Consider the following 21,762-nt stretch of genomic DNA (forward strand, 5'->3'; position numbering starts at 1 on the left):
TAGTAATCACCTCAGGATACTGTTGTCATATCACCAACATGTGTAAAATGACAAGCCATAGGTGACAGTAAGTTGAGATGCAAAGGAAGTAAATGCCATCATGCTACAGTCACACAGATGAAATCAATAGTCAGAGCAATGATCAGTTCCACTGTCTCACCTGTGTGTCATTGAAAGTATTGACGTATAACTGATGTTCTGTTGGACACATCCTCATCCTCTGCCTCCTCATTCTCACTGTCCTCAGGGTCCACCACTGCCACAGGGGCATCCCTAGTCTCCTCCTCCTGCAGAAAAGGCACATGTCTTCTGAGGGCCAGGTTGTGCAACATGCAGAATGCCACTACTATCTGGCAGACCTTTCCGGGTGAGTAGCACAGGGATCCACCTGTCAGATGGAGGCATCTGAACCTGGCCTTCAGGAGGCCGAAGGTCCTTTTGATAATTTTCTGGTTCATCCATGTGCCTCATTATAATGGTTCTCAGCCTCTGTCCTGGCACTCCTCACAGGGGTCGGGATTTTAAATCCCCTGCTTATCTTTTGCCCTGTGGGGTTCCATAGGGTTCGTCGCTCAGCCCTACTTTGTTTAATGTCTATGTGGCCCCTTTGGCAGAATTAATACGCTAGTTTGGCTTCATCCCTACCTCCTATGTAGATGATACACAACTTATCATTCCTATCAACAAACATGTGGAGGAAGTTGCGGCCTGTTTTAACGCCTGTATGCTAGCGGTAAGCAGCTGGATGAAGGCCAACTGGCTAAAGCTGAACTGTGATAAGACCGAGGTTCTCTGCTTTGGGATAAGTAGGGCACAGTGGTCCCCTACTTGGTGGCCTAAAGAGTGCGGCCCCCCGCCTTTGACGGGTTCCTCCTCAAGGAATCTAGGATTTATTTTCGATGACCAGTTATCTTTCAAACCCCAGGTCAATCAGACCATTAAATCTTGTATGTGGATTTTGAGGAAATTGTAGAAAATGTTCTCCTATATTTTAAAAGAATGGAGAATTACTGCCACTCTGGCCCTGATCCTGTCCAGCCTGGATTATGGCAATACCCTCTTGCTCAATCTGGACAAAAGATCACTTAAAAAACTGCAGCTGATGCAGAAAACAGCTGCCATATTAATATTGAATTTGCTACGATCTGCCTCTGCTAAGGAGAGCCTTACGAGTCTACATTGATGTCCAGTAGCCCAACAGATTTCTTTCATGGCTCTCTGTATCTCTCACAAAGCCACACACGGGATTGGTCCCAAGTATTTGACTACCAAATTACAGTGGAACCGACCTATACGACGGTTGCGCTCTGCCAGCACCTTTCAAATTCAAGTCCCCCGCACCAAGAAGGTGAAGTGGGGGGACAAAGCTTTCACTATCGCTGCCGCAAAGATTTGGAACTCACTCCCATTTTAACTCAGGACAGAGCACAACTACCTTACCTTTAGGAAACGGGTTAAGACCTGGCTGTTCCCACAATAGCCTGGACTCTAACTCCTCTGCAGAGGATGCACTGCCTCACCTTAGTTAGCGCTTTGATGCCCTTGGGCCGGAATGCGCTTTATAAATACACTATACACACATACATACATACAATAGCTTTGGGCAGCCAGAGTCACTTGCAAGTATTGAAGGACAAACATTGGCCTAAAACAATGCTATGGGGATAACACCTGAAGGCATACACTGACATACAATGGGTGGGGACTGTGGATCACCTATTACCCACACCCTGTGCCTCTGTAGTTGGGCCATCACATTTGGGATACTTCTATTTATCGGGACAAAGGCGTCATGCACCGACCCAGGATACTTGGCAGTGACATGGGAGATGTATTGGTCTGCCAGGCACACCATTTGCTCATTCATTGAGTGGAAACTCTTACGATTCCAGAACACCTGTTCACTCTGGCGGGGGGGGACAAATGCAATATGAGTACAGTCAGTCACCCCAATAATACTGGGGATGTGCCCCATTGCAAAGAATCCTGCCCTCACAGTGGCCAAATCTTCCACCTGGGGGAAAACAATGTAGCTGCACATATGTTTCACCAAGGCAAACAATACCCTAGCCAGCATGATTGAAAACATTGGCTGTGACATTCCTGCTGCCAAGCCAACTGTCACTTGGAAAGAACCAGTTGCCAGGAAATGGAGCACTGATAGCATTTGCACAAGATGGGGGATCCCAGTGGGATGACGGACAGCTGACATCAAGTCAGACTCCAGTTGGGCACACAGCTCTGTGATTGTGGCCCTATCCAGTCTATAGGTGAATATAATGTACCTGTCCTCCAGTGTAACCAAGTCAACAAGGGGACTGTACACAGGGTGTTGTCTCCTCCTCCTATTCATCTGCAGTCTTAGGTATCTAAGGGACACAAGAGTGAGTAGGCTTTCACAATTTAAACAATGCAACCATCACCTCAGTAAACATACAGCATCAATGTAATGAGACGGTGGGAATGGCAATGTATGTGCAATTCTAGGCAATGATGCAGTTATGGATAATCTGATCATTGTCCACCACCATGAGATGGCGACTGCCTGTCCTTTATCTTGGGACGGGGGTGGTGAGGTAACTCCACCAATGTTGGGCGTCGTTGCGGAAGGTGGTCTTGCACCACCGTGCAGTTCCTCATTGGCTAATATGGAGCTCTATGGAGTACAGTGGCCAATGGGGATCAGAGCCGGCGGTGACGGTGTACACCGCTGCGGACCTGACCGCCATTTTCTATCTAACTCCTCACTTGTTTCCTGACTTTCCACAGTACAACACCTACACTGTGTGTGCTGCTGTGACTTGTGTCTGGAACCTACCATGACCAGTGTGACTGGGGAATGGGCCCCTGCCCTCACTTTGGAGGAGCGACTGGTGGATGGGGTCCTACCCCAGTATGGAATGCTGTATGGGCCTCCAGACCAACAGATGAATACACCTTGGGCAAGATGCATGTGGGCAGGATGCATGGGGATGTGTGTGCAAGCATCTTGTCATCAGGGGAATGTCTAGTAGTAGTGTACATGGTGGGTGCCGGGCGATGTGTGTGCCAATGGAGATGGAAAAGGGATTGGTGGGCCATATGTGTGACAGGCTGGATTGATTGTGTAATGGTGTCTTCCCGTCTGTATCACCTCTACAGGACAGCGCCCATCAAAAGAAGGGATTGTGGTGTGCCATCGCCAAGGACATGTGGACCCTGGGTGTTCACAGCAGGTGGAGCACCCAATGTCGGAAAAGGTGGGAGGATCTGAGATGCTAGGCACAGAAGACAGTGGAAGCCCAGCTGGGGATGGCCTCCCAACGAGGAAGGGCTGCCAGTCGGAACCTGATGGCCCGCATACTGGCAGTGGCCTACCCTTAGCTGGATGGGCGCTTGAGGGCATCACAGCAGCCACAAGGGGGGTGAGTACAGTGGGTGTTACAACAATAATTGGTAGGTGGCATGGGATCCGGTTGGTGGGTGTGAGTTAGTGGGTGCCCCTTAAAGCCAGGTCAGACATTGCTGCGTGATCCAGCGAAATAGTAATGGGTGTATAGCAAATCAAGGTAACCTAGCTATGTTGCATTCCATGTCAGACAGACCTTAGTGGGTCCCAGGAGGGGTGCAGTTGGTGGTGGTTGTCCCTCATCTTGCCGTGGCATCTAGCCAATTGAATGCCAGTGCAATGCATAGTGCTCAACCTGATCCCTGTGTGTGACAGTACTGTGTATGCCAACTGTGGTGTTGGTGCTGTAATTGACCCAGTGCTCCCTTTCTCTCCCTCCTCCCCCTTTCTCCTTCTGTCACCCTGTTCATATGTGCATTAGCATAATCTGGTGGAGGAGAAGGGGCACTGACGACAGAGGGAGCTGCATCCCACAGGACCCAGGAGGCAGAGTTCACCAACGCCGATGGAACCAGTGGAACAGAGGGCGAGAGGGGGCACCACGGCAGAGACAGGAGGTGACAACACTAAGTCAGATACCTCTCCGATGGAAGCTACCTGGTGGTAGCAGACACTCTTGTGACCACCCCAGCTGCAGGTACAGCCGCCACTCCTGTACCAGCACTGCCCTCCCAGTACCTCCTCAGCAAGTTGCCCGTGCCCGCTCACCCGGGAAGGTGAGCATCCCCTTCGCCCCAGGCACCTCAGGCCCTGCTCCAGTGAGCCCTGCTGCCCTGAGGGAGGACGCTATTGACCTCCTGAGATCCATCTCTGTAGGGCAATCAACCATTGTGAATGCCATCCAGGGGCTGGTGTCCCAGATGCAGCAATGCAATGCATTCCTGGAGGGCATCCACGGTGGAGTGGCGGCCCAACAGAGATCGATTCAGGCTCTGGACTCCTCTCTGATGGCAGCCAATGTCCCTGTTCCTACCATCCCCCCTCCAACTACCCTTTCCCAGTCCCAGTCTCCTCAACTCCAACCCATCCCATGCACACATATAGACGAGCATGCACACAAGACATCACACAGGCACCACACTCTTAAGCACTCACGCAAACACCAGACAGTTGCACACACAACCACATCCACTGCCTCCACTGTTTCCCCCTCCTCCTCCACCTCCCTCACAGTCACGTCCACACTCACACCTACATGCACTGCTTCAACATCCACCACCAGCATCACCATACCAAGCAGCACATACATCTCACTAGCAGACACCTCCACAACATCCATCTATGTGTCCTGTGTGTCCTCTCCCACCCTGTCTGTCCCCCCCTTCTAAAGGACACAAACACAAGCACTCAGACACCCAACAGCCATAAGCACACTGCCCATGAACCTGCACCCAACTTCAGCAGATGTACTGCTCCAACAACCACTTCATCAACCTCCACTCCCATCCCTCCTCGATCATCCTACCCCACCATCCCTAAGAAGCTTTTCCTTGCCCAACTTGACCTCTTCCCTCCCCCTGCCCCTCATCCCGCATGTAAGAGCAGGGTTCCAACGACCCAGCCCAGCCCAGTCCAGCCCAGCATCTCAACCAAACAGTCCACAGGGACAGTGAGGCACCTCCTATTCGTGGAGGCAAGACAGTGAAGGATCCCATTCCTCCAGCCAGGAAAGGGAAGGATCCCACTCCACCAGCCAGGAAGGGGAAGGATCCCACTCCACCAGCCAGAAAGGGGAAGGAACCCACTCCACCTGCCAGGAAGGGGAAGAAGCCCTCACCTCCTGCCAGGAAAGGGAAGAAGCCCTCACCTCCTGCATGAAAGGGAATAAGCCTTCACCTCCAGCTGAGACACAGCAGCCCTTGCCTCCAACAGAGGCTGCCCAGGAGGCCCCTTACCCTGCAGAGACACAGCAGCCCGCACCTCCTACAGAGGCTGCCAGGGTACCAACACCACTACCACCAGTGGGCACGGGCCCTCATCCCCTGCTGAGACACAGCAGCCCTCGCCTCCAGAAGAGGCTGCCCAGGAGGCACCTTCCCCAGCTGAGACACTGCAGCCCTCACCCTTTGCAGAGGCTGCCCAGGAGGCCGCTTCCCCAGCTGAGACACTGCAGCCCTCACTTACCGCAGAGACTGGCAGGGTACCATTACCACCACCACCAGTGGTCATGGAGCCCTCACCTCCAGCTTAGTCACTGCAGCCCTCACCTCCAATTGAGACACTGCAGCCCTCACCTCCAGCAGATGGCGTGAAGGCCACCCTCCAGGGACTGCTGCACAAGGAGACCCCTCCAGAAACAGTGGGCAAGTCCCCACCTGAGAGACTATGATCTTGTACTCCCCAGCAATGAGTAATGGGAATGGAGCCCCCTCCAGAAACAGTGGGCAAGAACCCCACCTGAGTGACAGTGACCTGGCACTCCCCAGCAAAGGATAATGAGCATGGAGCCCTCACCAGAACCAGTGGGCAAGTACCCCACCTAAGAGACTGTGACCTTGCACTCCCCAGCAAAAGATAATGGGCATGGAGCCCCCTCCAGAACCAGTGGGCAAGTTCCCAACTCCCCGTGATGTGCCTGCCCACCTCCAAAATGATGCCCCTGCACAGTTCTGTGCGGATGTTGTCAGGAAACAAGTTGGGCCTTAGACTGTGCCCTGTGGCCATATGGGCCCTTTGTACTTTGGACTGGGTATTGGCCCTTTCTGGACAATTGTACATATCTATTTGTTATCCAATTGGTTAATTTGCTGGCTGTTCCCATTCAATACAATCTCAGTACTGCTTTACTGTAGCCCTTGCATTATTATGACGCGTGTCGTGTGCCATTGTTTTTCCTCTGCAACTGGCTGGTGTGTGTTGTGCGTGTGTGTGTCCCTCTCCTTTTCCTCCCTCCCTCCCTTATGTGCTCAATGGCTGTACTCACCATCGTCGTCTTCATCTGCGTTGGTGTTCCAGGTGGAACATGGAGTAGAAGAGCATCAGGAAGACTTGCAGTTCCGCTTCCATGGTGGTGTTGTTCTTCCCTTTGTCTCTGATGGTGAGTCTTCCGTCTTCTGTGCAGTGTTTCATTCGGGCTTTTGATGGCGTTGGTACCGCCCAGAAAATCGTGGCGGATTGCAGTGCCATGATATGGTGGGCGGTACCTTGTCTTCCACCTGGCTGTTGGTGGCTACCTCCACGGTGTGTGGTGTTAATGCCCTGGAGGATGGTGTGGTACATTGGCTGTCTATGGGAGTTTTCACCGCCATGGTGTTAATTTGGCGGTAATTACCACCAGCCTGTTGGCGATATTACTGCCACTTTAACTGTCAGCGCCAATGTCATAATGACCACCTAGGACTCTTACTCTTTTTAAAAATTCACATCTTGACTTGTGTACGTTGGATTTTTGTCGTTTTGGTCTTGTTTTGTTTAGATAAATCATATCTATTTTTCTACAACTGTGTTGTGTCATTTTGTAGTGTTTTCACTGAGTTACTGTGTGTGTTGGTACAAATACTTTACACCTTGCTTCTGAAGTTAAGCCTGCCTGCTCGTGCCAAGCTACCAAACGGGTGAGCGGGAGTCAACTGAGGGTGATTTTCCTTACTCTAACTAGAGTGAGGGTCCTTGCTTGGACAGGGGGTAACCTGACTGCCAACCAAAGACTCCATTTCTAACAGGAGGCATGGCACTGTTTACCTTCTCACTGTACCAAGAATTTGATTTACCGTTGAAAGTGTAAGAAGAGAGAAAAAGCCCAACAACATGTGTTGAAAAGCTGTTGATGATTTAGAAAATCTGTTTATTAATAAATCAGAATTTTCCACAAACTGAGGTGACATGATGTGCAAAAAAACAATGGATTGGTATGCATCCCAAGTACATTTTTTAAAATTATTAACTGAGATGAATTCAAGTATTCCAACCATCACTTTTTTGTATACTTTAGATTTGTACTGGCCATAATATGAAACTTGAAGGAGGGCTTTCCTAAACAAACAGTCTTTCCATATGTTCTGAATATTCACTATAGCATTATGTTCCTTTTCAAAGTCTATTTCCAGGTAACTTCGCAACGGAGCTCCACTTCTGGAGATAACTTTGCGGCTTTAGTTAATATTTTACAGAGACCGTTTTGAGATCTTGTTTCTTTTAAAAATCACAATGGTTAAGCATTGTTGTTTTTGTTCTTTATCATTACTATAAACCACAATGAAGGGTATGCTTTTACTCGTCAGCTTCGGTTTAAGCTTGTGATTAGTGGCTGACATAATTCATGCTCAAGCAATTCATAGAGAGCGGACCCCTCTCCACACACTATTTGTACAGTTCATCTGTTATCTGTAAACGAGGTGAGTCAAGCAGACCTCCTGAACTGATGTCTTTGATACCATTGATGAACAATCCAAAATCAAATATCCTTATTGGAGATTCAGTAACCAATCAGATTTCGTGACCATTCCTTGCAGGGCTTGAGTATTCATATGGTTTGTCTTTGATTCATAGCCCAAGTATTTTTTGCTGCTTTTGGTAGCTTTGCTGTGCTTTAACTGGTTGAGAAATTGGTAATCCATACATGTATGTTTGTTAGGTGTGTGTGTGTGTTTCTGTGTCTGAGAGAGAGCATGACTGAGGCAGACACAAGCATCAGAAATTGCAAAGTATTTGTTTACAGGCTTACGTTTATGAAATGGTGTGCATTGTTTAACAGACTGTTTTTTTTGTATTAAGTTTTTATTTGCTTTAGATGAATTCTGAGGTTATGTTCTATTTGCTTTAACTTTAAAAACACATTTCTACTGTGAGGAGCAGGTACCATTGAGGTAACATTGAGCAGTGTCAAACATAGTGATGCACTGGGGACTCATTCTTCTTTGTATTGTCAGATAAATGAAAGGCAGTCTAGAAGAACATACATGAGCGTGATGGAGTAACTCTTCTGGCCCTTTGCGGTGGCTGAGGAGTAAGACAATCTGCAGACATAGCAGTCCAGATGAATTGCCTTTACTGTTGATAGAGATTGAACATGCTGGGAAGTGCTCACTATGACTTGGAGGCATGCAGTTGAGGCAACAATACTGCCTTGTTGATGCTATGCCAGTTTGTAGATTCCTTTTAAATTACCTGAATGGTTAACTAATGGAATTGGAAAATAGAAACAAACTTGATAGTCCAAGAATGTACATGTGCTGCAATGCCATTTCCTGATTTTCAGAAAAACATTTACTGTAAACTTCACAGCATACCTGTTTTTTTGTCACTACCACTAGGAGATGAGTATTCCTTGACCTTGGAAGTAAATGTGATGCTAGGTTTTAGTGCCTCTATACAGACAAAGCATCTGTCTCTCTGGAGTTCCCAAGGTAAAATAGACAAGCCCTTTATGGTTCTTGGACAGCAGTGACAGGGTTTGATTTCATTCTCATTGTTTGCTGGAGCTAAAACATATGCATTGGTGATGAGACTGTCAGCGGTTCCTCTGTACCTCCCATACATCCTCATTTGGCCTTAGCTTGGTTCCTCTTCACCTGTACTGCGCTATTGCGTGTCCTCACCTTGATTCCCTTGCACCTATAGCACATTATCGTGTGGTCTCACATTGGATCCTCTGCACATGTAGCACGCCATCATGTAACCTCACTTTGGTCCCCCTGCACTTGTAGTATGTCATCATGTTTCATCACTTTGATTTCTCTGCACCTGAAGCATGTCATTGTGAAGCCTCACTTTCGTTGCTCTACACCAGTGACATGTCATTGTGTGGCCTCACTTTAGTTCCTCTGCACTTGTAGCACATCATCGTGCTGCATGACCATTGAAATTTGTCTGGTGATGCACTATTCCTAGAGCTGCCTTCCCAACTCATAGATATAATAAGGTAATGATTCTTGATTATGTAGTAGCACACAGGTTTGTTTGCAGTTTAGTAGAGATTCGTGATATGACAAGAGGGAACTGTAGAAAACATTTCTAAGACCTTACTAAATGATTGATTCATGGGATTAATCATAAGAAGATGACGTAGCCTGGTAGCTTCCATTCTAGAAGGGAAGCCATTAGCCATTGTGCATCTATCCTCTGGAGTTGCGAGCTTGTAGTCAATGAATAAACATAAGGTTCAAGGTAGCACAGTGGCATAGCAGGCGTGGCATGGACCCTAATGCAAGAGGGGAAAACTGTCATCCTTATCCAATGGTTCTGTAGTAATAGTTGGCAATGGTTAGGGAGCTATGAGTCCCAGTGTCACTGGAACTGTGGCACTCCTTACAGCTACTCTGTGAAACACATATGAAGCAGTGGATTTATCAGGAAGGGGTGATATGTTCTGTAAAACACCTCTGGTGCATGGGAGAAATCCTTGAATGTAAGCTAGTTGTCATTCATGATCTGGTGTGGTAAAACCCAGACCACAGGTTTGTGATGATATCCACTGAGCTCACACATAGAATAGGCAGCCATGTTTCACACAAACTACATCTGCCAAACAGAGTGAGGAAAGCCCAGGTAAAATATTTTCACGTAGGACAGATAGGGAGAATTTAAAGTGCGTCTGGCTTCAACTTGCTGGCAAAGGGAAACAGAATAGAGAAGTAGTTTTAAACATTTCAGCTGGCAAAAATTCCTGCTATAATTTGCACCACGTTGAAAGTTAAATGTTGAATCAGAGCCAAGAACAACACCATTATTTTTACTCAAGCATTAGGCTTAGTATCACAGAAAGGGGTCAAATGTGATTGTTCCAGAGAGAAGTGAAATCTGTAGTTTAAACCTCAAACTTGTATTGCAGGTTGTAAGTTTGATCTATTTCTTTTTACCCTAAATGGGAAGTGTTTCCATATTTTGTGTAATGGCAACCAAGGTGTGGTGATCATGTTATAGAATACATCACTTAGCTGTATGATGGATGAAGAAGTGTGGCTTTCAGTAAGCTTGTATTTTTGAGCAGCTCTACTTGTTCCTTTATTTTATATCTTATAATCATAAAATACTTGACTGGTTACTGCACTGGGATAGCCATTATGGGATATTTTAGTTTAAGTTATGTTCCAGAGCAGGCATAGGTTAGAGGGAGAGATGATGGAGAGATCTCCTGGCATGAACTGTGTTAATATCATCCCATATTTGAATGCCATTGTAAGACATTAAGAAGTGCTCATAATATTCAGTTGCGGTGGTAGACTCATTCTGCATTGGCCAGCTCTTCAGTTATTCCTTGCCCATTCACTTGATGATGGGTGGTTTATTGTTGTCGACTGGTACAGTACAGAGAATTGGACATGATCCATAGCAGTCGTATCTTTTGTCAGTATGAGTGTCAAGCAGTACAAGAGAATTATTATGCAGTCTGTATGACTAATTGACTGCCAACCTGCTGTGTGCTGTGGTGGTAGAATTCATATGTGCAAGGAGGGCTATATATTGTATTATAATTCCATTTATTTAGTACTTACTAGCATTGACAAGGCATTAAAGTGCTTTAAGCCAGGCAGAATTTTGCTCAGGACCACAAGATCAGTGGTTTTTCAGTGACTATTGCTGGATATTGGGATTGATTGTGTGCTCTTAAGGAAATCATGTCATGCATTTGCTCCAGTTTCTAGGTGATAGATTAAATTAATAGGTGTTAGGTATGATCTTTAAAGTGAGAGGGGTTATGTGAGTTCATGCACAGGCTGACAGTATTAAGAGATGAAATACTGGAGATATGTTATTGGTCAGCTACAGGGATTTGAATTTTAAAGGTGTATTAAACACTCATTTTTATATTCATTCGGTCTCTAGTTGGCAAAGGTATGTACCCTGTCCAAGTAGGGACCACAATCCTAGTCAGGGAAAGTTAGATACACAACCTAAATTAACCTGACCCATCCTCTGGTAGCTTGACACAGAGCAGTCAGGCTTAACTTAAGAGACAATATGTAAAGTATTTGTGCAACATGTAATTACAGTAACACTGTGAAAGCCACCACAAAAAGACTCTACACCAGTTGAGAAAAATAGAGAATATTTATCTGAGTAGAACAAGACCAAAGTGATAAAAATCCAATATTTAGCAATTAGGATATGAATTTTTGAAGATGAAACTAAAATAGTGCATAGAAGTCACTGGCGGTCAAAAGGTTATTTGAGATTGGAGGGGACCAGTGCAAATCAAAAGTTCAGGCCGACCGCGATAGAGAGTTGGCCAGCTACGGAACCCAAACAGGGTCTGCTGAAACATTACCTGGTATGGTACAAAGCATCACCGTAGAGAGCACAATTTGCCAATATTTTCCACACAATCAGGTCGATGCATCAGAAACTAACATCGCACGCAATGTCAAAGGTTCAGCGCTGCGTCATAGTCATAGTCAAGCCTTGCAGATAGATGGTGCTGAAGGTTCGGTGCTGCATTATTATCGAGCCTCACAGATTGTGTTGAAGAATCAGCGATTAGTTGTTGTCAAGGAGCAATGTGCCAATTGTTCTCATGCCGTCAAGTTGATGCATTGGTTTTTGCAGAAAACTGCTGTAGAACCCACTTCTGAGGCCCAGGACTGGAGAGGAGCACCTCAGGTTTTGAGTAGGATTCACAGATGGCAGAGTCCAGCAGCACCAGGAGAGTAGCAGGGAGTCTTTGATGTCCCTGATACTGCAGGAGAGCAAGGGGCAAGCCAACAAGCCCTTGGAGAATCTTGGGGTCAAAGATGTAGAGAGCAGGTCCAGTCCTTCTCACCTCAGGCAAGAAGCAGCTGGTGACAGGCCAACACAGCAATGCAGTTAGCAGAGTGTCAATCCCTCCTGGCAGCACTGCAGTCTTTCTTTCTGGCAGAGTGTCCTTGGTTCCAGTAGAGTTCTGATTTTGTGGAGTTTGGGGTCCAGTAGCTATACACAGTTGAGCCTTTGAAGTGGAGGAGACTTGAAAGAGAGGCTGTTGAAGTGCACAAAGTCCCTGCCCTTCCTTCCCTGGCTCCAGGCACTCTATGGGGGGATATGCAGCCCTTTGTTTGGGGGGGAGGCACAGCCCTATTCTGGTGTGTCATCTTCTCCCTCCCATCTAGCCCAGGAAGACCCCCAGAGCCTGGTAATAAGCCATCTGGATGCAAATGTCATACCCATGATTCCTTTGCGTGTGACTGTCTAGCAGGAATGGAAAAAGCCAAGCTGTCATTCACCCCAGACATGTATTCAGAGACAGGCAGAGAAACAGAAGGGTTAAAGTAAGGAAAGGCCAACTTTCTGAAAGTGGCATTTTCAGACTTACAATTTAAGATCTGACTTCACCAAAAGTTGTGATTTTAAATTGTGAGTCCAGAGACACCAAACTCCAAATTTCCATCTTTTCCCAATTGAAAGTTAAACTTAAAGATTACAGCATGGTAAACCCAATGTTAGCCTATAGGAGATATAGGCCTTGGAGTAGTGAAAAATAAACTTAGGCCCATATTTATACCTTTTTAGCGCCGCATGTGCGTCGCTTTTTGATGCAAAAACGGCGCAAACTTACAAAATACAATTGTATTTTGGATGTTTGTGCTGCTTTTGCGTAAAAAAATGACGCACGTGCGGCGCTAAAAAAGTATAAATCTGGGCCTTAATGTTTTTTCACTAACTGGACATGTTAAATTAAAAGTACATGTCCAACGTTTCAAATACACTACACCCTCCCCTTGGAGCTAACCAGGGCCTGTCTTTGGGGTGATGTGTATGTAATAAAAAAGAAGATTTGGGCCTGGCAAGTGGGTGCATTTGCCAGGGAAAAATGGCAGATTAAAACTGTACATGCAGGCTCTGCAGTGGCAGGCCTGAGACACGTTACCAGAGCTACTGTAGTGGGTGGCACAATCAGTGCTGGAGGCCCACCAGTAGCATTTAATTTACAGGCCCTTGGCACATACAGCACACTTTACTAGGGACGTACATAGGGAAGTAGAGCAATAACTTAAATATGCCAGTTGTGGATAAGCCAATGTCACCATGTTTAGAGCACAGAACACCTGTACTCTAAAACTGGTCAGCGGAGGAAAAGCGCACAGAATCCTAAAGCCAGCAAAAATGAAGTCAGGAAAGCAGGAGGACAGAGGGCAAAAAGATAGGGAAAACCATGCCAAGGATGTTAGGTTTAAGACTTATAAATATATTTAAGGAGTTAATGTAGCCATGGTGATTGTAATACGCAAGCAGATGACGACAGTGTTATGCTTTTTATTATTATTGTTGTGGGCGAGTAGGGCTGTGACTCAGGAGACAAGCCTGCGGGATGAATCATTACTCTGTGATGCTATTCTTTCATGATTATGGTTTTGAAAAACACAGATTTAAGCAGTCCCATAGCACGATCTCATTGCATAGGTGCATCTAATGAAGCAGTGAACATCCAGAGTACGATTATATAGAGCAGGATCATTTAAACCTGTATTATGATAATAGTGTATAATTTGATTTTTACACTGCATTAATAACTTTTGTAATCTTTGTTCATGACTACACGTGTTATGCTAATAATAGCATGACAATAGTATTGCTTCTAGTAGTAAAATGCAAGGCAAACACGTATTTGTAAAATTTTCTGCAAATGTACGTGGGAAATGGACTGCTAAATAGAGTATATACCAGTTTGATGATATTTGTATGTGCCAACGGCAATATGTAATTGTTTTCTATATGGCTAGAAATTCAAAAGAATTAAACAATTGAGGAATGAAGCGAATGTACCAGAAGTGAATGTATTTTACACAATTTGCAGGGAAAGGAGGTTATCTGTTTGGTCCATGGCCCCTAAAATATTTCACACACTTTTCTTATAATCTTTATATGGTCTATTTGAAAATGGGATTGTGTAACAAACAATGTGGGCACAATTGCTTGAACATAGTAAATAGGAGAGTTTGGCTGAAATCTATTCCATTCAGGCTCTAAGAACGTTTCTCTGTTTTCACAAAGGAAGGAGAGGCTTTTTTTTTAAAGAGCAGGAAAGCTCAAGCGAGGCTAAATAAAGATTTTCCTCTTTTTTCAAGGTGATTTGGCACCACAGTTGAAATCTGGTCCCCATTGTTTCCCATTGAAGGTCTTCGGAGCAGGGATGCTTACACTTGTTTGCTGGGTCTAATAACTGATGTGAAACAACGAGCACATCTATTGTGCTCGTCGCCAGTTGCTCTATTAGAAACAATCAGCGTTGTTCCAAAGCTGCATGGTGCGTGGTGTAATTCCATTTTCTTACTGACCCCAGGAAAGGGAAACCAAGTAATTGAATGTGGGAAATTGCAGAGCAAGTGGGGGCTCTTTCTGCTTGGCCAGATAGCCTTGTGGACTTGTTCAGCCGTAGAGGCCACCGGATTGTTTTGGAGAAAGCAGCGTGGTTCTACACCATAGCTTGGCGCCTCCCCTGAAAGCAACACGAAGCAAACACTGTCTGTTGTCAGGAACCAGCCAGTCAGCCACGTCCTGCACAAGTGATCCTACTTCCCATCTATCTGAATAGCCACGACTGCCAGTGGGCCTCAGTCAAAGGGATATGCTTTATGCTTACAGATCTCATTGTCCTCGGCTTGAAGTGGCTGAGCGGAAGGCATGATTCGTGACAAAAGAGTACAAGTAGAACTGATGGCCACGGTGGATGGTTTCTTTTGAGAGATCACTTGAGGAGAAAGTGAGCTGTATTGGTCAAACCGATATCCTTTTTAGTCACGTGCACTAATTCGGTATTTACTTTTTAAGAATAAGCAATATATATTGTTCTATTCAACAGGGGCAGTGCTAGAAAACAGTGTCAAAATGTACAGATAACAGGATTATGGACTAACAGATCAAATAAAAAAAATGGACTTCTGTATTCTGCAAAGAAACAACATTGCCTGAAATCACAAGCCTGCCATTCCTTAAAAACAAGAAAACATACATATTTATTTTCAGAGTACCCATTTTACAAATATATTTGGAAGATTATCCAAGATAACCTTGGATTAAGACTCGAAAATATAACGATATTATAGAAGTGGTACTTTGTATATTAATAGGAAAACTACATAGGTGGCATTCAACTTGTCAGTGATTTACGTTTATTTTCACAGCTAGCAAAAGCGAGCATGAGCATGTGCTCCACTGGTGGAGAAGGAGAAGCTGGGTTGTTTATTTCTCTTTGTTTCCATTTTTGATAGGCAGGAGTAACATTTCGAACAGGAACGTCGTATATAACAGTAGTATCAGTGCATAGTACGAGGTATCATCCTAGCGGCCAAATTTCACTTCTGTTTTTTTTTTTTGTAGTTGAATCAGCACCTCTGGCTCTTTCCTAGCAGCTGCCTCCAAGGTAGGGCTGTGAGAACTTTGCATAATTTCCTTTTGCGTAATTATGTAAATTTCAGGACAAATATGTGAAATGCAAATCTGCCATGTAGCCCTGTATTTTAGCACGAAAGGCGTGCTTACATGCGCTTAGGATTCGAGGATACATTTCATGCTAAGAAAGCGGGCAAAACACAAGTATCAAGTACAACAGGCACTAACGTTTTGTTTATTCTCATTATTCTTTTGCTCCGGCGAAAGTATATTTACCTGAAAAGACTTAAAATTACACAATCAACAAGCATAACGCAAAATCTCAGAAATAATACACAATTGTGCCAGTGTAATGAACATTAAGTCTGGTCTCCAAGGGTATCACCCAGACTGATAATCTGAAAAGTGCTCAACTATAAAGATAATGAGGAAATGTTATCGTGTACAAAACTTGACATCTCATTGGGTTATGGTATTTCCCAACTCTACCCAGACAGAACAACTGCAAAAAAATTCTTCTGAGGCTGTGAAAGATAATGGTCGGAACATGATTCTTCATTCTGTATGTCCAGATCCAGATACACTCAAAGACACGTTCCGATCCAAACCTTTCTTTTTTGAAGCCCCAGAGGAGAAAGTGGGTTAAGAAGAGAATTGACATCAGACTGACTTCAGATTTCTTACTGGAGCCTCCACATCCACAGAGATCCACTGGATCAGGCACACAAAGGAAGACCCAGGAAAAGAAGCCACTCCTGATCCAAAACAGATCGTGTGCCAGAGGGGCATTGGCCGAGGCATGCCTACCTCCTGGGGCCATTTGACTCTATCCTGGGATAACAGACTTTCCCCGAGGATCATATTGAAAACTGAGTCTTGTAGTCCCCTGTGAGAGGCACAGAGGCAGTGTTCATTGATTCTGGAGGCCTCCCTGTTGTCCCCCCTGTGATTTAAGAGTGAGACAAAGCTGTCAGTCATGAACTACTGCATGGCTGTCGCTGTAGTTTGATGGATAGTGGCAGAATATCATGGCCACATAAATGCTTGAACTCTCAACATTGTAACAACCACTTTCAGCATCCAACAATATGTCTCTGTATGTTATGTTTACCTTATACCTAAATCTTGTTCAGACGTTAATTGAGCTGCCATTTTCTTCTGTTATCATTTGCTACTTATGTTTGAAGGAAATTGATGCATACTCATTACTGCTCTGTCGGCTTTGCATAAAAAGTGTTTGAGTTCATGATGCACTTCTCAGTGGTGCTCATGATGTACTTTAGGTCTGAGCACAAATACTTCATGCTGGAAGTGTACGGTGGCTGCAATTAAAATTGTTTTATTGGAGGATTAATTTTTCTATTCATGATCTCCCATCACAAGGCAAAAATGCATTTATGTTTCAGAATGGCTACTCTAAATCTGGGCCTGTAGTAGCTTTTCCCGTAACTTCTTCTAATTGATGGACACTCAGATTATAACTTGGAATGTCAGGGGCCTAACCAGTAAACTTAAGATGGCACTTTCCTATTCCTCAATATTATTCTTTACTTAGTCTTTCTTCAAGAGATCAACTTGTTGGGTTTCCACTGTACATTCTTGAGTAGATATGGCTTCACTAATGTGCAGTTCGCTGATTTCACTAGGAATTCTTGGGTGCGGCTTTCCTACTCCTCTTTCCACATTCAGCATACTTGGCGAGATCGGCAGGCGTGATACCATTGAGTTGGGCAGAAATAAAAAATATATGTTAATTCGGTGCCAAGAGACCCAAGGATGAATGTCCACTGTACAAATACAGGTTTTATTATACATCATGATCTCCAGTCAGTTAGAAAGTTGCTCACTCAAATGCTAAAATGTCTACACCACACCTAATATTTCTCCTTTTGTTCCTTTGCTCATTTGAGATCAATCATACTCGTGACATCTCCAGATATGTTTATAGTAGCTGGTGATGTCACTGGTGTCATTGATTGGAATCTGGACAGATCATCCCCTACACGCAATACTAAGTTGTGATTCACCCCTTTCTTTGACTTTGTCACTTACTTGACCTTAGAGATGTTTGGTGCGTGTAGTACCCTACAACTAGAGAATTCTCTTTCTTCTCTGGTGCTCATATTTGCTTCCCTAGACTAGATCATTTCTTTTTACCATTTGCTGACTCTCTTGTAACTGACACTGAGCTCCTCCCTAGGGCATTCCGAAGCCTCTTCTTTTGTTGTCACCCTAGGATATAGATCTAATTTTGATAAAGGTATGTGAAGTTTGAACACAAAATGACTCACAGATAACACATTTTCTACTTGTATTTCAGGTGAGACAGAGTCATATTTCCAGACTAGTGCTGCATTCTCAAGCCACTCTGTGGGAGTCTTCTATTTCTGTCCTTTGGGGAAGCCATAGTTTAACTTCCAGATAAAACAAACCAACAAAAAAGACATGGTTACATTTTTTGGAAGCATGCCTCGTTGAGTTTGAATTACATACAGGTGCTTGAATCACCAAACTACACTATGGACCGTGGGTGGAGTGTAGATTCCCTTGAGATAACATTGACTGAAAAAAAAGGAACCTGAACTGTATGAACAAAAATGCCCTTGAGGTGCAATAACCATGTGCAACCACCTTTTGTGACCTCGTCATTTTGACATTACAGAAGGGGCAGCAGATAATTATGTGGTCTTTTCAATAATGCACATCGATGGCACATGTAATGCTGGCATGAATTCCAGGTCATGTTCCCTCCATTGCCATTGTGTGTGGCCCCATTCAAATGAGGAAACACATTGCTTCTGCATCAGTATCAAATTATAGAGTTGGGCGCAAATTCAAAAGAGCTTTCATAGAGTGCATTGACTGTGTCCTCTGAGGGTACCTCTCTTGTTGGGGGGGTAAAGAGGGTACTATGGACTCCAAAGGCAGGTGAATGCAGTGGGGAAAGGAGAACTGGTGGATTCAGTCAGTCTACCTTTCACTAATGCACTGCTCTCAGGCAGGCATGACAGCAAATTAACTGTGTTTGCATTTACACAGTCTTCTTCTGCTCCACTAAGTTAAAGGTGTGCTGCAGCATAGACAAGGCCCGTGTATGGTATCAGAGAATGTGCCTTGAGAGCAAAGTTTACGAATGCGAAGACAAATCTGGCAAATTGTTTTACTGGTTGATCCTCTGTGAGGCCCCATCCTGGGATGACGGTCAGATTCAGGGTGAAGAGAGAAGTTTCTTGTTGACAATTAGGCTGTAGCAGTCAACTTTGCATCCTTTTATGTAAACATTTATAGTCAGCTTTCACTCCAGAGACTGAAAGTTCTTCTTCTGCACTCACCCCCTCCGATCATTGCCCTAAGTACATAGTGACTCATTTGATTGCCCCCCCCTACACTGAAGAGTTGAGTGAAGCAGTTTCCCAGACCCCATACAGAAAGACCCTCCCAGATCCTGGCAGAACTGCTTAAAAGCCTTTTGTCTAACATGGTCCCTTATCACTGGGATGTGCTTCTTAGGGCTACGGAAGACAACATTTTCCAGCATGATTATAGTGAAGTAGCCATTACTGTCCTCCATAATTCCATTATACCATCAGACTTGTGCTTTTCTTTTAAGCCCATATCTCTGATCAATTTCAAAGCAAACATTCTGGTAAAAGTATTTTCCATTCACCTGTTGTCTTGATTTCTTTCTGTGAATCATTTGGATGAGAGCAGTTTCATGCCGATTAGATCCACCCATCACATATCAGATGCCCTTTCAAAGCTAACACCCATTCTTCACAAGCTGAGGGCCCTCTAGCTCTCTGACTGGTCGAATTTGAAAAGGATTTGATTCCGTTAGTTTAGATTATTTTTGCAGCTCAGACAGCCATGATTGTGGACCACACTTTTTGTTCTATTCTCACTTACTATACACACCTCAAATGGCCAGTATGAGAAACAATATCTTCTCTGTCCTTGTCCCCATCAAGAGGGAGCTTTGACAGGCATGTCCTCTCTTGCCATTATTTTTATTTATAGCCATTCAACCCGCAGTTAGTGGCTGAGAGTGACTAATGTTGTTCAAGGTTTCTTCTAGTCAGTAGACACTGAAGATCATGTCTCCCTATATGATGATGACCTTCGTTTTTACTTTGGCTACCCTGTCACCCTCGACCTATGAAGACGAAACGGTTTTAAATGTGTTGGCCAGTTGTTGGGCCTAAATATCAACTATTTCAAATTGATCTATTTCCTAATTCAGAGCACCACTGAAGAGATACACTGAGATTATGATGGAACCAGCCAACTTTAATTTTTGGGATGCTCAGCTTAAATATGTAGCACTCCCAGCTTCTCAGTCCTAGGAGGTCTTCTTAACTACTTTTCTAGCCTCCTAAAAATATTTGAATTGCTGTTTACCCTTGCATTGTCTCTCATGAGTTGTTATCTCTATAATGATCACCTTCCTGAAGCTGCTTTACGTCAAAGGCAAAATGCTATATTTCATCTTACAATTGGGGGGGACCTTGGTATGATCAACATTCTTTCTTACTACCACGCTTCCCATGCGTTGGTCTGAGTGGTCAAAGACTGATTTTTTGTCCTTGCTAATACCAAAGCAAATATCTATGTGATTACTCGCCTTTGTTCTACCTTTATGGGGAAACCCAGTGCTGGCATCGTTTTAGCTACTAAATCTATTTTTGTTTTTTGGTGGGAGTCTTTCACACAATTTGATCAGATGGCATTTTGCTGCGCTGCATTGGATGAGAGGATGAGAACAAGACAGCCCCATATCTACTAAAATATGGTGCTATCCTGCTCTCTCCCTAGCGCAGGCGCACAACCAGGCTGCCTACAGCCACCCACACCTTTTCACCAGGGTATCCGCAACAAAATGCTATATCTAGATAAACATTAAAACTTTTTCCACTGTGGATGTGTGCTGTGTAGTTCAGTGCACATGCAGAGTCAGAAAAGCATTTTTCCAAGTTAACACCAACCTCAAAGAGGCGTTATTTTTGCCACAGAAACATATGTAATATTGTTTGTAGATAGAGCTTTATATAAAAAACTATGGGTGGTTGCATGGGAATGCCCATATACAACTCATGCAATGTGCCCTGGTGCAAACTAATGCGCAGCTCTGCTTTGCATTACATCAGGCAAAATAGGTTTTGCGCTGGATAAGATACTTCCAGATAAATATCTTATGCAGGTTTTTGTCACTTTTGTTACACAAACCAGCCAAAAATGTTAGTAAATCTCTCTGCAGGTTTGCTCTTTGGAGGACACTGTAGGAGCTTCTATTTATAATTGTGTATGTGTGAGAGACAGAGAGAGAGAGAAACATTTTTCTAGTCTTAAATACCATTTATGATTAATTCATTTTGTATGTTGTAAATGCTGGACCTGATTCACAAAGGTAAACTTACAATTATGTGTAAGTTTATGATTGTTTGATATTCACAAAGGTATTTACGAGTAGTATCTTAATGGGTGCAAAATCTCTGCACATAAAAAGACCTATATTTTTACGCATGGAGACTCCAAACACATAAATATACTTCTTGTAAATCCCTTTGTGAATTGCAACCAATCTTAAACTTCCATAAAAGTGTGAGTTTACCTTTGTGAACCAGGCTTACAGAGTTCTGGTGAACCTATTCCACTTATTCAAAGTGTTAATGTATGAAGTCTGTGTACTCTGGGTGATCGTTCATAAATATGCTCCAAAGAGTGCAGTATATTAAAATCGTGAATTATCAGTTCACCCCTGCAAATCTTTGAAAAAAGATATCACAAAGAGTTGTCTTCAAGTCTCCTCACTACAGCTTATTTCCATGCCAGTCTGCTAAGATACATTGTTAACATAGATTGCTGAAGTCCTCATCATTACAGAGGGTTCAAATGCGAAAGTGTATGAAGTCCTGTATAAATGCCTTTTTAAATTTGTTGTAGGAAGTGGTTAGTCTCTCTATGCCCATGCACCCCATTCTATTCATCCTTCTTTGTGCTCACTTTCATTTACACCAGTCTGCCTTTCCACTGAGTGGACATTGTTTTAAATTATCATTTGAGTCTGTGCCCTCAATGTAGCTAGACTATGTTAATGGCTGTCCCTAAGTGCTTACTTTTTTAACTGAGTTCTT

Source organism: Pleurodeles waltl, chromosome 2_2 (assembly GCF_031143425.1).
Source record: "Pleurodeles waltl isolate 20211129_DDA chromosome 2_2, aPleWal1.hap1.20221129, whole genome shotgun sequence".
NCBI lineage: Eukaryota > Metazoa > Chordata > Amphibia > Caudata > Salamandridae > Pleurodeles > Pleurodeles waltl.